Source organism: Lycorma delicatula, chromosome 3, assembly GCF_047948215.1.
Source record: "Lycorma delicatula isolate Av1 chromosome 3, ASM4794821v1, whole genome shotgun sequence".
In the NCBI taxonomy this organism is placed as follows: Eukaryota; Metazoa; Arthropoda; class Insecta; order Hemiptera; family Fulgoridae; genus Lycorma; species Lycorma delicatula.
Genome location: NC_134457.1, coordinates 40,620,905 through 40,636,118, shown reverse-complemented (window position 1 = coordinate 40,636,118; position 15,214 = coordinate 40,620,905).

Here is a 15,214-nt window from a genome sequence, read left to right as displayed (position 1 = left end):
TTGGAAACATGGTGTGGTGGTGAAAAACTGATATTACATTTGAATTCAGGAGAAAAAATTCTATCAGAATCATATGTTACTTCCTGAGACAAAAAGAAATTCTTTTTCATTCCCCAGTGTTATCATTCTCAAATAAATTAAAAATTATAGAATAAATTCAGTTCAGTTTATTTGATACAACACATATCACAGGAGAAAAAAGATTTTAGGTTATTTATAAATTTTAACTTAATTATATAAATCTTATTACATAAAAAATCAACTTTACACATTCACTTTACCCTAAATTTTATTTAATTATATTACACATTTTATGTAGGAATTCAGGTGTTCTAAGTATATTTATTACTATTTGTTTGAAATCAATAAAGATTTAACCCTTCACAAGTGGAAACCCATATATGGGCTACCTGTACTTATGCTGGAAGGTGGAAACCCATACATATATGTGTCTCTGAATGTGACCGGCTATTTGTCTTCACATAGTTACACATAAATTCCAAGAGAAAGCTGGAGATGTTCTTTCAATCATTTTGAGACTGGAATTCCTGATACAATGTGATTGGGAACCATTTTACTTCAGTTATTAGATGAGTACAATGACAGTGTGTAAGTTACAAGATGTGTGCATTATTTTTTCATGTTTTTCGCTGACTAATTACTTTCAGTCTGGATGAGTGTGAATGAGAGAGAAGGAATGCATGCGCATACTGCTTCATTTTAAATAAAGATGTTGACAATCAATTTTAGACTTCTCATCTTTTTTGCTTCTTTCATTATTTATTATGTAACTATAATTAGTTCAAATAATGGCAACCACTAATTATGGCCTTTTTTTACAGGCAACCATGTGTTATAGTGTACAGAAAAATTAACTTCAGTTTGGTATATAATTTTTTTCAAAAACATGATTAACGTAAATAATTAACAATAACATACCTGTTTACACACGGCAACTTGGAGGTTGTGGCTGACAGAGCTGGAAATAATTTTTTTTTTACATTTTTCACATCATTTTCTGTCAAATGACATTTAATTAATTCACTTATAAAAATTGTAGTTGCAATTCGTTAAAATAAATTAATTACAGGTAATGCGGCTAATTTTTACTAGTCAACCCGGCAGCAATGTATTAAATTATGAAAATATCATTAATCATTCACTTAAATCAAATTTCAATAAAAAAACAGATACCTGCAGAAATCAGCTGCCAGATCTTAGACCTATGTATTTTACAACCCATAGATACTTTGGATAAATATTTTTCAATTTGATTTTTGATAATACAAAGCAATTAAAAGTGGTGCTCAATTTTATAATTCTGTATTCCAAATTAACTAATGACAGACAAATGTGAACTAAATGACATTTGGTAATACTAACAATAAAGTTTACAGATAAAATTTATAAATGTTCAATGTGGCCTCTGACTGCACGGCACACATCTAAGCGGTATCTGAACTTGTCCCACAAGTCTTGTCTTGTGTTACTGAGTTCACTGCAGGTGTGATATGGTTCCACAGGGCTGCCATTTTTGTTGGTATTGGTAGTATGTAAACTGCATCTTTCACAGAAACCCACAAGAAAATGTTACATTGCGTAAGATCAGGTGATCTTGAACTAAAGAGCCAGTCTTATTTCCTGATGTATCCTATGCATCGTTAAGTAAACAATGCCTCAAAACATGCCAGGCAGTATAAGTTGGTTGAGGCACTAAACTTTCTCTGCTCGCTCTATGGGTTGCCAAATGCTCTCCTCTGCCACATGTGCTTGGCTCGTGCTCTTGCCTTTACAGAGACACTGTTTCTTCAAACTTGTGAAATGCTTCCTGCCTGTCTTCACATAATTACATATAAATTTCAAGAGAAAGCCGATGATGTTCTTTCAATCATTTTGAGACTGGAATTCCTGATACAATGTGATTGGGAACCATTTTACTTCAGTTATTAGATGAGTACAATGACCGTGTGTAAGTTACAAGATGTGTGCATTATTTTTTCATGTTTTTCGCTGACTAATTACTTTCAGTCTGGATGAGTGTGAACGAGAGAGAAGGAATGCATGCGCATACTGCTTCATTTTAAATAAAGATGTTGACAATCAATTTTAGACTTCTCATCTTTTTTGCTTCTTTCATTATTTATTATGTAACTATAATTAGTTCAAATAATGGCAACCACTACTTACGGCCTTTTTTTACAGGCAACCATGTGTTATAGTGTACAGAAAAATTAACTTCAGTTTGGTATATAATTTTTTTCAAAAACATGATTAACGTAAATAATTAACAATAACATACCTGTTTACACACGGCGACTTGGAGGTTGTGGCTGACAGAGCTGGAAATAATTTTTTTTTTTACATTTTTCACATCATTTTTTGTCAAATGACATTTAATTAATTCACTTATAAAAATTGTAGTTGCAATTCGTTAAAATAAATTAATTACAGGTAATGCGGCTAATTTTTACTAGTCAACCCGGCAGCAATGTATTAAATTATGAAAATATCATTAATCATTCACTTAAATCAAATTTCAATAAAAAAACAGATACCTGCAGAAATCAGCTGCCAGATCTTAGACCTATGTATTTTACAACCCATAGATACTTTGGATAAATATTTTTCAATTTGATTTTTGATAATACAAAGCAATTAAAAGTGGTGCTCAATTTTATAATTCTGTATTCCAAATTAACTAATGACAGACAAATGTGAACTAAATGACATTTGGTAATACTAACAATAAAGTTTACAGATAAAATTTATAAATGTTCAATGTGGCCTCTGACTGCACGGCACACATCTAAGCGGTATCGGAACTTATCCCACAAGTCTTGTCTTGTGTTACTGAGTTCACTGCAGGTGTGATATGGTTCCACAGGGCTGCCATTTTTGTTGGTATTGGTAGTATGTAAACTGCATCTTTCACAGAAACCCACAAGAAAATGTTACATTGCGTAAGATAAGGTGATCTTGAATGCCTGAACTAAAGACCCAGTCTTCATTCCTGATGTATCCTATGCATCGTTAAGTAAACAATGCCTCAAAACATGCCAGGCAGTATAAGTTGGTTGAGGCACTAAAATTCTCTGCTCGCTCTATGGGTTGCCAAATGTTCTCCTCTGTCACATGTGCTTGGCCCATGCTCTTGCCTTTACAGAGACACACTGTTTGTTCAAACTTGTGAAATGCTTGCTTCCTGCCTAAACAAACGGAATCGTTTTCATAAGAAAATGGTTTAGTGTTTTGTAATGACATTTCTTCTCTTATGGAGACTTTGTAATCAACATAACCCAAAAGAATAGTGCTTGTTTATTGATTCCTCTAAAGTTAGTTTAAAAATTGTACTTTTGCATAATGGCAATAAATTCCCATCATTACCTGTGGCCCACTCTGCTAGTATGAAAGAAACATATGAAAACTTTAAATTTATATAGGAAAAGCTTCAATATGCAGTGTATCATTGTAATACTTGTGGTGATTTGAAAGTAACTGCTGTTATTCTTGGTCTGCAGCTTGGTTACACAAGGTACTGTTGTTTTTTATGTGAATGGGATACGAATGTCCTAATGTGAATCTCTCATCCCTGAACAGAAAAATGTGAAACGTTGCCCATTGTGTAATCCTAAAAATTTGTATCTACCTCCGTTATATATCAAACTAGAAGAATTTTGTCTAGGCCATGGACAATACTCCTCGCTTAATGTACTTAACACAGAAGTTTCGTAAAATTGGTAATGCAAAAATTAAAGAATGAATATTTGTGGGTCTACAAATACGATCATCACTAATGCATGATGAAAAGTTTGAGAATCTATTGAATACACTGGAGAAAGCAGTTTGGCAAGCAGTAAATGTTAAGAGATTTTGGGGAAATCAAAAGGTGGAAAATTACTATGGTATTATCAACGATCTTATAAAAATTTGGGTTGTAATACATCTTTAAAAGTACTTTTCCTGCATTCACACCTAGATTTCTTCCTGGAAAATCTTGGCGCAGTGAGCGATGAGCACGAAGAACACTTTCATCAGGAGATTTCAGCTACGGAAAAGAAAATTCAAAGCAAATGGAATCCAAATATGTTGGCAAATTACTGTTGGACTATCAAGAAGGATGTTCCACACGTGAAATACAGCAGAAAATCGTCATTTCCTAATTTCCAGGTGCGTCAAATGTCTGAGTATTATTATTAGTAGTTAAGAATGCAGAAAGTATTAAAAATGTTTGAAATTATATATGCCTGTCTCATGGAAACATGGTGTGGTGGTGAAAAACTGATATTTCATTTGAATTCAGGAGAAAAAATTCTATCAGAATCATATGTTACTTCCTGAGACAAAAAGAAATTCTTTTTCATTCCCCAGTGTTATCATTCTCAAATAAATTAAAAATTATAGAATAAATTCAGTTCAGTTTATTTGATACAACACATATCACAGGAGAAAAAAGATTTTAGGTTATTTATAAATTTTAACTTAATTATATAAATCTTATTACATAAAAAATCAACTTTACACATTCACTTTACCCTAAATTTTATTTAATTATATTACACATTTTATGTAGGAATTCAGGTGTTCTAAGTATATTTATTACTATTTGTTTGAAATCAATAAAGATTTAACCCTTCACAAGTGGAAACCCATATATGGGCTACCTGTACTTATGCTGGAAGGTGGAAACCCATACATATATGTGTCTCTGAATGTGACCGGCTATTTGTCTTCACATAGTTACACATAAATTCCAAGAGAAAGCTGGAGATGTTCTTTCAATCATTTTGAGACTGGAATTCCTGATACAATGTGATTGGGAACCATTTTACTTCAGTTATTAGATGAGTACAATGACAGTGTGTAAGTTACAAGATGTGTGCATTATTTTTTCATGTTTTTCGCTGACTAATTACTTTCAGTCTGGATGAGTGTGAATGAGAGAGAAGGAATGCATGCGCATACTGCTTCATTTTAAATAAAGATGTTGACAATCAATTTTAGACTTCTCATCTTTTTTGCTTCTTTCATTATTTATTATGTAACTATAATTAGTTCAAATAATGGCAACCACTAATTATGGCCTTTTTTTACAGGCAACCATGTGTTATAGTGTACAGAAAAATTAACTTCAGTTTGGTATATAATTTTTTTCAAAAACATGATTAACGTAAATAATTAACAATAACATACCTGTTTACACACGGCAACTTGGAGGTTGTGGCTGACAGAGCTGGAAATAATTTTTTTTTTACATTTTTCACATCATTTTCTGTCAAATGACATTTAATTAATTCACTTATAAAAATTGTAGTTGCAATTCGTTAAAATAAATTAATTACAGGTAATGCGGCTAATTTTTACTAGTCAACCCGGCAGCAATGTATTAAATTATGAAAATATCATTAATCATTCACTTAAATCAAATTTCAATAAAAAAACAGATACCTGCAGAAATCAGCTGCCAGATCTTAGACCTATGTATTTTACAACCCATAGATACTTTGGATAAATATTTTTCAATTTGATTTTTGATAATACAAAGCAATTAAAAGTGGTGCTCAATTTTATAATTCTGTATTCCAAATTAACTAATGACAGACAAATGTGAACTAAATGACATTTGGTAATACTAACAATAAAGTTTACAGATAAAATTTATAAATGTTCAATGTGGCCTCTGACTGCACGGCACACATCTAAGCGGTATCGGAACTTATCCCACAAGTCTTGTCTTGTGTTACTGAGTTCACTGCAGGTGTGATATGGTTCCACAGGGCTGCCATTTTTGTTGGTATTGGTAGTATGTAAACTGCATCTTTCACAGAAACCCACAAGAAAATGTTACATTGCGTAAGATAAGGTGATCTTGAATGCCTGAACTAAAGAGCCAGTCTTCATTCCTGATGTATCCTATGCATCGTTAAGTAAACAATGCCTCAAAACATGCCAGGCAGTATAAGTTGGTTGAGGCACTAAAATTCTCTGCTCGCTCTATGGGTTGCCAAATGTTCTCCTCTGTCACATGTGCTTGGCCCGTGCTCTTGCCTTTACAGAGACACACTGTTTGTTCAAACTAGTGAAATGCTTGCTTCCTGCCTAAACAAACGGAATCGTTTTCATAAGAAAATGGTTTAGTGTTTTGTAATGACATTTCTTCTCTTATGGAGACTTTGTAATCAACATAACCCAAAAGAATAGTGCTTGTTTATTGATTCCTCTAAAGTTAGTTTAAAAATTGTACTTTTGCATAATGGCAAAAAATTCCCATCATTACCTGTGGCCCACTCTGCTAGTATGAAAGAAACATATGAAAACTTTAAATTTATATAGGAAAAGCTTCAATATGCAGTGTATCATTGTAATACTTGTGGTGATTTGAAAGTAACTGCTGTTATTCTTGGTCTGCAGCTTGGTTACACAAGGTACTGTTGTTTTTTATGTGAATGGGATACGAATGTCCTAATGTGAATCTCTCATCCCTGAACAGAAAAATGTGAAACGTTGCCCATTGTGTAATCCTAAAAATTTGTATCTACCTCCGTTATATATCAAACTAGAAGAATTTTGTCTAGGCCATGGACAATACTCCTGGCTTAATGTACTTAACACAGAAATTTCCTAAAATTGGTAATGCAAAAAATAAAGAATGAATATTTGTGGGTCTACAAATACGATCATCACTAATGCATGATGAAAAGTTTGAGAATCTATTGAATACACTGGAGAAAGCAGTTTGGCAAGCAGTAAATGTTAAGAGATTTTGGGGAAATCAAAAGGTGGAAAATTACTATGGTATTATCAACGATCTTATAAAAATTTGGGTTGTAATACATCTTTAAAAGTACTTTTCCTGCATTCACACCTAAATTTCTTCCTGGAAAATCTTGGCGCAGTGAGCGATGAGCACGAAGAACACTTTCACAGGAGATTTCAGCTACGGAAAAGAAAATTCAAAGCAAATGGAATCCAAATATGTTGGCAAATTACTGTTGGACTATCAAGAAGGATGTTCCACACGTGAAATACAGCAGAAAATCGTCATTTCCTAATTTCCAGGTGCGTCAAATGTCTGAGTATTATTATTAGTAGTTAAGAATGCAGAAAGTATTAAAAATGTTTGAAATTATATATGCCTGTCTCTTGGAAACATGGTGTGGTGGTGAAAAACTGATATTACATTTGAATTCAGGAGAAAAAATTCTATCAGAATCATATGTTACTTCCTGAGACAAAAAGAAATTCTTTTTCATTCCCCAGTGTTATCATTCTCAAATAAATTAAAAATTATAGAATAAATTCAGTTCAGTTTATTTGATACAACACATATCACAGGAGAAAAAAGATTTTAGGTTATTTATAAATTTTAACTTAATTATATAAATCTTATTACATAAAAAATCAACTTTACACATTCACTTTACCCTAAATTTTATTTAATTATATTACACATTTTATGTAGGAATTCAGGTGTTCTAAGTATATTTATTACTATTTGTTTGAAATCAATAAAGATTTAACCCTTCACAAGTGGAAACCCATATATGGGCTACCTGTACTTATGCTGGAAGGTGGAAACCCATACATATATGTGTCTCTGAATGTGACCGGCTATTTGTCTTCACATAGTTACACATAAATTCCAAGAGAAAGCTGGAGATGTTCTTTCAATCATTTTGAGACTGGAATTCCTGATACAATGTGATTGGGAACCATTTTACTTCAGTTATTAGATGAGTACAATGACAGTGTGTAAGTTACAAGATGTGTGCATTATTTTTTCATGTTTTTCGCTGACTAATTACTTTCAGTCTGGATGAGTGTGAATGAGAGAGAAGGAATGCATGCGCATACTGCTTCATTTTAAATAAAGATGTTGACAATCAATTTTAGACTTCTCATCTTTTTTGCTTCTTTCATTATTTATTATGTAACTATAATTAGTTCAAATAATGGCAACCACTAATTATGGCCTTTTTTTACAGGCAACCATGTGTTATAGTGTACAGAAAAATTAACTTCAGTTTGGTATATAATTTTTTTCAAAAACATGATTAACGTAAATAATTAACAATAACATACCTGTTTACACACGGCAACTTGGAGGTTGTGGCTGACAGAGCTGGAAATAATTTTTTTTTTACATTTTTCACATCATTTTCTGTCAAATGACATTTAATTAATTCACTTATAAAAATTGTAGTTGCAATTCGTTAAAATAAATTAATTACAGGTAATGCGGCTAATTTTTACTAGTCAACCCGGCAGCAATGTATTAAATTATGAAAATATCATTAATCATTCACTTAAATCAAATTTCAATAAAAAAACAGATACCTGCAGAAATCAGCTGCCAGATCTTAGACCTATGTATTTTACAACCCATAGATACTTTGGATAAATATTTTTCAATTTGATTTTTGATAATACAAAGCAATTAAAAGTGGTGCTCAATTTTATAATTCTGTATTCCAAATTAACTAATGACAGACAAATGTGAACTAAATGACATTTGGTAATACTAACAATAAAGTTTACAGATAAAATTTATAAATGTTCAATGTGGCCTCTGACTGCACGGCACACATCTAAGCGGTATCGGAACTTATCCCACAAGTCTTGTCTTGTGTTACTGAGTTCACTGCAGGTGTGATATGGTTCCACAGGGCTGCCATTTTTGTTGGTATTGGTAGTATGTAAACTGCATCTTTCACAGAAACCCACAAGAAAATGTTACATTGCGTAAGATAAGGTGATCTTGAATGCCTGAACTAAAGAGCCAGTCTTCATTCCTGATGTATCCTATGCATCGTTAAGTAAACAATGCCTCAAAACATGCCAGGCAGTATAAGTTGGTTGAGGCACTAAAATTCTCTGCTCGCTCTATGGGTTGCCAAATGTTCTCCTCTGTCACATGTGCTTGGCCCGTGCTCTTGCCTTTACAGAGACACACTGTTTGTTCAAACTAGTGAAATGCTTGCTTCCTGCCTAAACAAACGGAATCGTTTTCATAAGAAAATGGTTTAGTGTTTTGTAATGACATTTCTTCTCTTATGGAGACTTTGTAATCAACATAACCCAAAAGAATAGTGCTTGTTTATTGATTCCTCTAAAGTTAGTTTAAAAATTGTACTTTTGCATAATGGCAATAAATTCCCATCATTACCTGTGGCCCACTCTGCTAGTATGAAAGAAACATATGAAAACTTTAAATTTATATAGGAAAAGCTTCAATATGCAGTGTATCATTGTAATACTTGTGGTGATTTGAAAGTAACTGCTGTTATTCTTGGTCTGCAGCTTGGTTACACAAGGTACTGTTGTTTTTTATGTGAATGGGATACGAATGTCCTAATGTGAATCTCTCATCCCTGAACAGAAAAATGTGAAACGTTGCCCATTGTGTAATCCTAAAAATTTGTATCTACCTCCGTTATATATCAAACTAGAAGAATTTTGTCTAGGCCATGGACAATACTCCTCGCTTAATGTACTTAACACAGAAGTTTCGTAAAATTGGTAATGCAAAAATTAAAGAATGAATATTTGTGGGTCTACAAATACGATCATCACTAATGCATGATGAAAAGTTTGAGAATCTATTGAATACACTGGAGAAAGCAGTTTGGCAAGCAGTAAATGTTAAGAGATTTTGGGGAAATCAAAAGGTGGAAAATTACTATGGTATTATCAACGATCTTATAAAAATTTGGGTTGTAATACATCTTTAAAAGTACTTTTCCTGCATTCACACCTAGATTTCTTCCTGGAAAATCTTGGCGCAGTGAGCGATGAGCACGAAGAACACTTTCACAGGAGATTTCAGCTACGGAAAAGAAAATTCAAAGCAAATGGAATCCAAATATGTTGGCAAATTACTGTTGGACTATCAAGAAGGATGTTCCACACGTGAAATACAGCAGAAAATCGTCATTTCCTAATTTCCAGGTGCGTCAAATGTCTGAGTATTATTATTAGTAGTTAAGAATGCAGAAAGTATTAAAAATGTTTGAAATTATATATGCCTGTCTCTTGGAAACATGGTGTGGTGGTGAAAAACTGATATTACATTTGAATTCAGGAGAAAAAATTCTATCAGAATCATATGTTACTTCCTGAGACAAAAAGAAATTCTTTTTCATTCCCCAGTGTTATCATTCTCAAATAAATTAAAAATTATAGAATAAATTCAGTTCAGTTTATTTGATACAACACATATCACAGGAGAAAAAAGATTTTAGGTTATTTATAAATTTTAACTTAATTATATAAATCTTATTACATAAAAAATCAACTTTACACATTCACTTTACCCTAAATTTTATTTAATTATATTACACATTTTATGTAGGAATTCAGGTGTTCTAAGTATATTTATTACTATTTGTTTGAAATCAATAAAGATTTAACCCTTCACAAGTGGAAACCCATATATGGGCTACCTGTACTTATGCTGGAAGGTGGAAACCCATACATATATGTGTCTCTGAATGTGACCGGCTATTTGTCTTCACATAGTTACACATAAATTCCAAGAGAAAGCTGGAGATGTTCTTTCAATCATTTTGAGACTGGAATTCCTGATACAATGTGATTGGGAACCATTTTACTTCAGTTATTAGATGAGTACAATGACAGTGTGTAAGTTACAAGATGTGTGCATTATTTTTTCATGTTTTTCGCTGACTAATTACTTTCAGTCTGGATGAGTGTGAATGAGAGAGAAGGAATGCATGCGCATACTGCTTCATTTTAAATAAAGATGTTGACAATCAATTTTAGACTTCTCATCTTTTTTGCTTCTTTCATTATTTATTATGTAACTATAATTAGTTCAAATAATGGCAACCACTAATTATGGCCTTTTTTTACAGGCAACCATGTGTTATAGTGTACAGAAAAATTAACTTCAGTTTGGTATATAATTTTTTTCAAAAACATGATTAACGTAAATAATTAACAATAACATACCTGTTTACACACGGCAACTTGGAGGTTGTGGCTGACAGAGCTGGAAATAATTTTTTTTTTACATTTTTCACATCATTTTCTGTCAAATGACATTTAATTAATTCACTTATAAAAATTGTAGTTGCAATTCGTTAAAATAAATTAATTACAGGTAATGCGGCTAATTTTTACTAGTCAACCCGGCAGCAATGTATTAAATTATGAAAATATCATTAATCATTCACTTAAATCAAATTTCAATAAAAAAACAGATACCTGCAGAAATCAGCTGCCAGATCTTAGACCTATGTATTTTACAACCCATAGATACTTTGGATAAATATTTTTCAATTTGATTTTTGATAATACAAAGCAATTAAAAGTGGTGCTCAATTTTATAATTCTGTATTCCAAATTAACTAATGACAGACAAATGTGAACTAAATGAAATTTGGTAATACTAACAATAAAGTTTACAGATAAAATTTATAAATGTTCAATGTGGCCTCTGACTGCACGGCACACATCTAAGCGGTATCGGAACTTATCCCACAAGTCTTGTCTTGTGTTACTGAGTTCACTGCAGGTGTGATATGGTTCCACAGGGCTGCCATTTTTGTTGGTATTGGTAGTATGTAAACTGCATCTTTCACAGAAACCCACAAGAAAATGTTACATTGCGTAAGATAAGGTGATCTTGAATGCCTGAACTAAAGAGCCAGTCTTCATTCCTGATGTATCCTATGCATCGTTAAGTAAACAATGCCTCAAAACATGCCAGGCAGTATAAGTTGGTTGAGGCACTAAAATTCTCTGCTCGCTCTATGGGTTGCCAAATGTTCTCCTCTGTCACATGTGCTTGGCCCGTGCTCTTGCCTTTACAGAGACACACTGTTTGTTCAAACTAGTGAAATGCTTGCTTCCTGCCTAAACAAACGGAATCGTTTTCATAAGAAAATGGTTTAGTGTTTTGTAATGACATTTCTTCTCTTATGGAGACTTTGTAATCAACATAACCCAAAAGAATAGTGCTTGTTTATTGATTCCTCTAAAGTTAGTTTAAAAATTGTACTTTTGCATAATGGCAATAAATTCCCATCATTACCTGTGGCCCACTCTGCTAGTATGAAAGAAACATATGAAAACTTTAAATTTATATAGGAAAAGCTTCAATATGCAGTGTATCATTGTAATACTTGTGGTGATTTGAAAGTAACTGCTGTTATTCTTGGTCTGCAGCTTGGTTACACAAGGTACTGTTGTTTTTTATGTGAATGGGATACGAATGTCCTAATGTGAATCTCTCATCCCTGAACAGAAAAATGTGAAACGTTGCCCATTGTGTAATCCTAAAAATTTGTATCTACCTCCGTTATATATCAAACTAGAAGAATTTTGTCTAGGCCATGGACAATACTCCTCGCTTAATGTACTTAACACAGAAGTTTCGTAAAATTGGTAATGCAAAAATTAAAGAATGAATATTTGTGGGTCTACAAATACGATCATCACTAATGCATGATGAAAAGTTTGAGAATCTATTGAATACACTGGAGAAAGCAGTTTGGCAAGCAGTAAATGTTAAGAGATTTTGGGGAAATCAAAAGGTGGAAAATTACTATGGTATTATCAACGATCTTATAAAAATTTGGGTTGTAATACATCTTTAAAAGTACTTTTCCTGCATTCACACCTAGATTTCTTCCTGGAAAATCTTGGCGCAGTGAGCGATGAGCACGAAGAACACTTTCACAGGAGATTTCAGCTACGGAAAAGAAAATTCAAAGCAAATGGAATCCAAATATGTTGGCAAATTACTGTTGGACTATCAAGAAGGATGTTCCACACGTGAAATACAGCAGAAAATCGTCATTTCCTAATTTCCAGGTGCGTCAAATGTCTGAGTATTATTATTAGTAGTTAAGAATGCAGAAAGTATTAAAAATGTTTGAAATTATATATGCCTGTCTCTTGGAAACATGGTGTGGTGGTGAAAAACTGATATTACATTTGAATTCAGGAGAAAAAATTCTATCAGAATCATATGTTACTTCCTGAGACAAAAAGAAATTCTTTTTCATTCCCCAGTGTTATCATTCTCAAATAAATTAAAAATTATAGAATAAATTCAGTTCAGTTTATTTGATACAACACATATCACAGGAGAAAAAAGATTTTAGGTTATTTATAAATTTTAACTTAATTATATAAATCTTATTACATAAAAAATCAACTTTACACATTCACTTTACCCTAAATTTTATTTAATTATATTACACATTTTATGTAGGAATTCAGGTGTTCTAAGTATATTTATTACTATTTGTTTGAAATCAATAAAGATTTAACCCTTCACAAGTGGAAACCCATATATGGGCTACCTGTACTTATGCTGGAAGGTGGAAACCCATACATATATGTGTCTCTGAATGTGACCGGCTATTTGTCTTCACATAGTTACACATAAATTCCAAGAGAAAGCTGGAGATGTTCTTTCAATCATTTTGAGACTGGAATTCCTGATACAATGTGATTGGGAACCATTTTACTTCAGTTATTAGATGAGTACAATGACAGTGTGTAAGTTACAAGATGTGTGCATTATTTTTTCATGTTTTTCGCTGACTAATTACTTTCAGTCTGGATGAGTGTGAATGAGAGAGAAGGAATGCATGCGCATACTGCTTCATTTTAAATAAAGATGTTGACAATCAATTTTAGACTTCTCATCTTTTTTGCTTCTTTCATTATTTATTATGTAACTATAATTAGTTCAAATAATGGCAACCACTAATTATGGCCTTTTTTTACAGGCAACCATGTGTTATAGTGTACAGAAAAATTAACTTCAGTTTGGTATATAATTTTTTTCAAAAACATGATTAACGTAAATAATTAACAATAACATACCTGTTTACACACGGCAACTTGGAGGTTGTGGCTGACAGAGCTGGAAATAATTTTTTTTTTACATTTTTCACATCATTTTCTGTCAAATGACATTTAATTAATTCACTTATAAAAATTGTAGTTGCAATTCGTTAAAATAAATTAATTACAGGTAATGCGGCTAATTTTTACTAGTCAACCCGGCAGCAATGTATTAAATTATGAAAATATCATTAATCATTCACTTAAATCAAATTTCAATAAAAAAACAGATACCTGCAGAAATCAGCTGCCAGATCTTAGACCTATGTATTTTACAACCCATAGATACTTTGGATAAATATTTTTCAATTTGATTTTTGATAATACAAAGCAATTAAAAGTGGTGCTCAATTTTATAATTCTGTATTCCAAATTAACTAATGACAGACAAATGTGAACTAAATGACATTTGGTAATACTAACAATAAAGTTTACAGATAAAATTTATAAATGTTCAATGTGGCCTCTGACTGCACGGCACACATCTAAGCGGTATCGGAACTTATCCCACAAGTCTTGTCTTGTGTTACTGAGTTCACTGCAGGTGTGATATGGTTCCACAGGGCTGCCATTTTTGTTGGTATTGGTAGTATGTAAACTGCATCTTTCACAGAAACCCACAAGAAAATGTTACATTGCGTAAGATAAGGTGATCTTGAATGCCTGAACTAAAGAGCCAGTCTTCATTCCTGATGTATCCTATGCATCGTTAAGTAAACAATGCCTCAAAACATGCCAGGCAGTATAAGTTGGTTGAGGCACTAAAATTCTCTGCTCGCTCTATGGGTTGCCAAATGTTCTCCTCTGTCACATGTGCTTGGCCCGTGCTCTTGCCTTTACAGAGACACACTGTTTGTTCAAACTAGTGAAATGCTTGCTTCCTGCCTAAACAAACGGAATCGTTTTCATAAGAAAATGGTTTAGTGTTTTGTAATGACATTTCTTCTCTTATGGAGACTTTGTAATCAACATAACCCAAAAGAATAGTGCTTGTTTATTGATTCCTCTAAAGTTAGTTTAAAAATTGTACTTTTGCATAATGGCAATAAATTCCCATCATTACCTGTGGCCCACTCTGCTAGTATGAAAGAAACATATGAAAACTTTAAATTTATATAGGAAAAGCTTCAATATGCAGTGTATCATTGTAATACTTGTGGTGATTTGAAAGTAACTGCTGTTATTCTTGGTCTGCAGCTTGGTTACACAAGGTACTGTTGTTTTTTATGTGAATGGGATACGAATGTCCTAATGTGAATCTCTCATCCCTGAACAGAAAAATGTGAAACGTTGCCCATTGTGTAATCCTAAAAATTTGTATCTACCTCCGTTATAT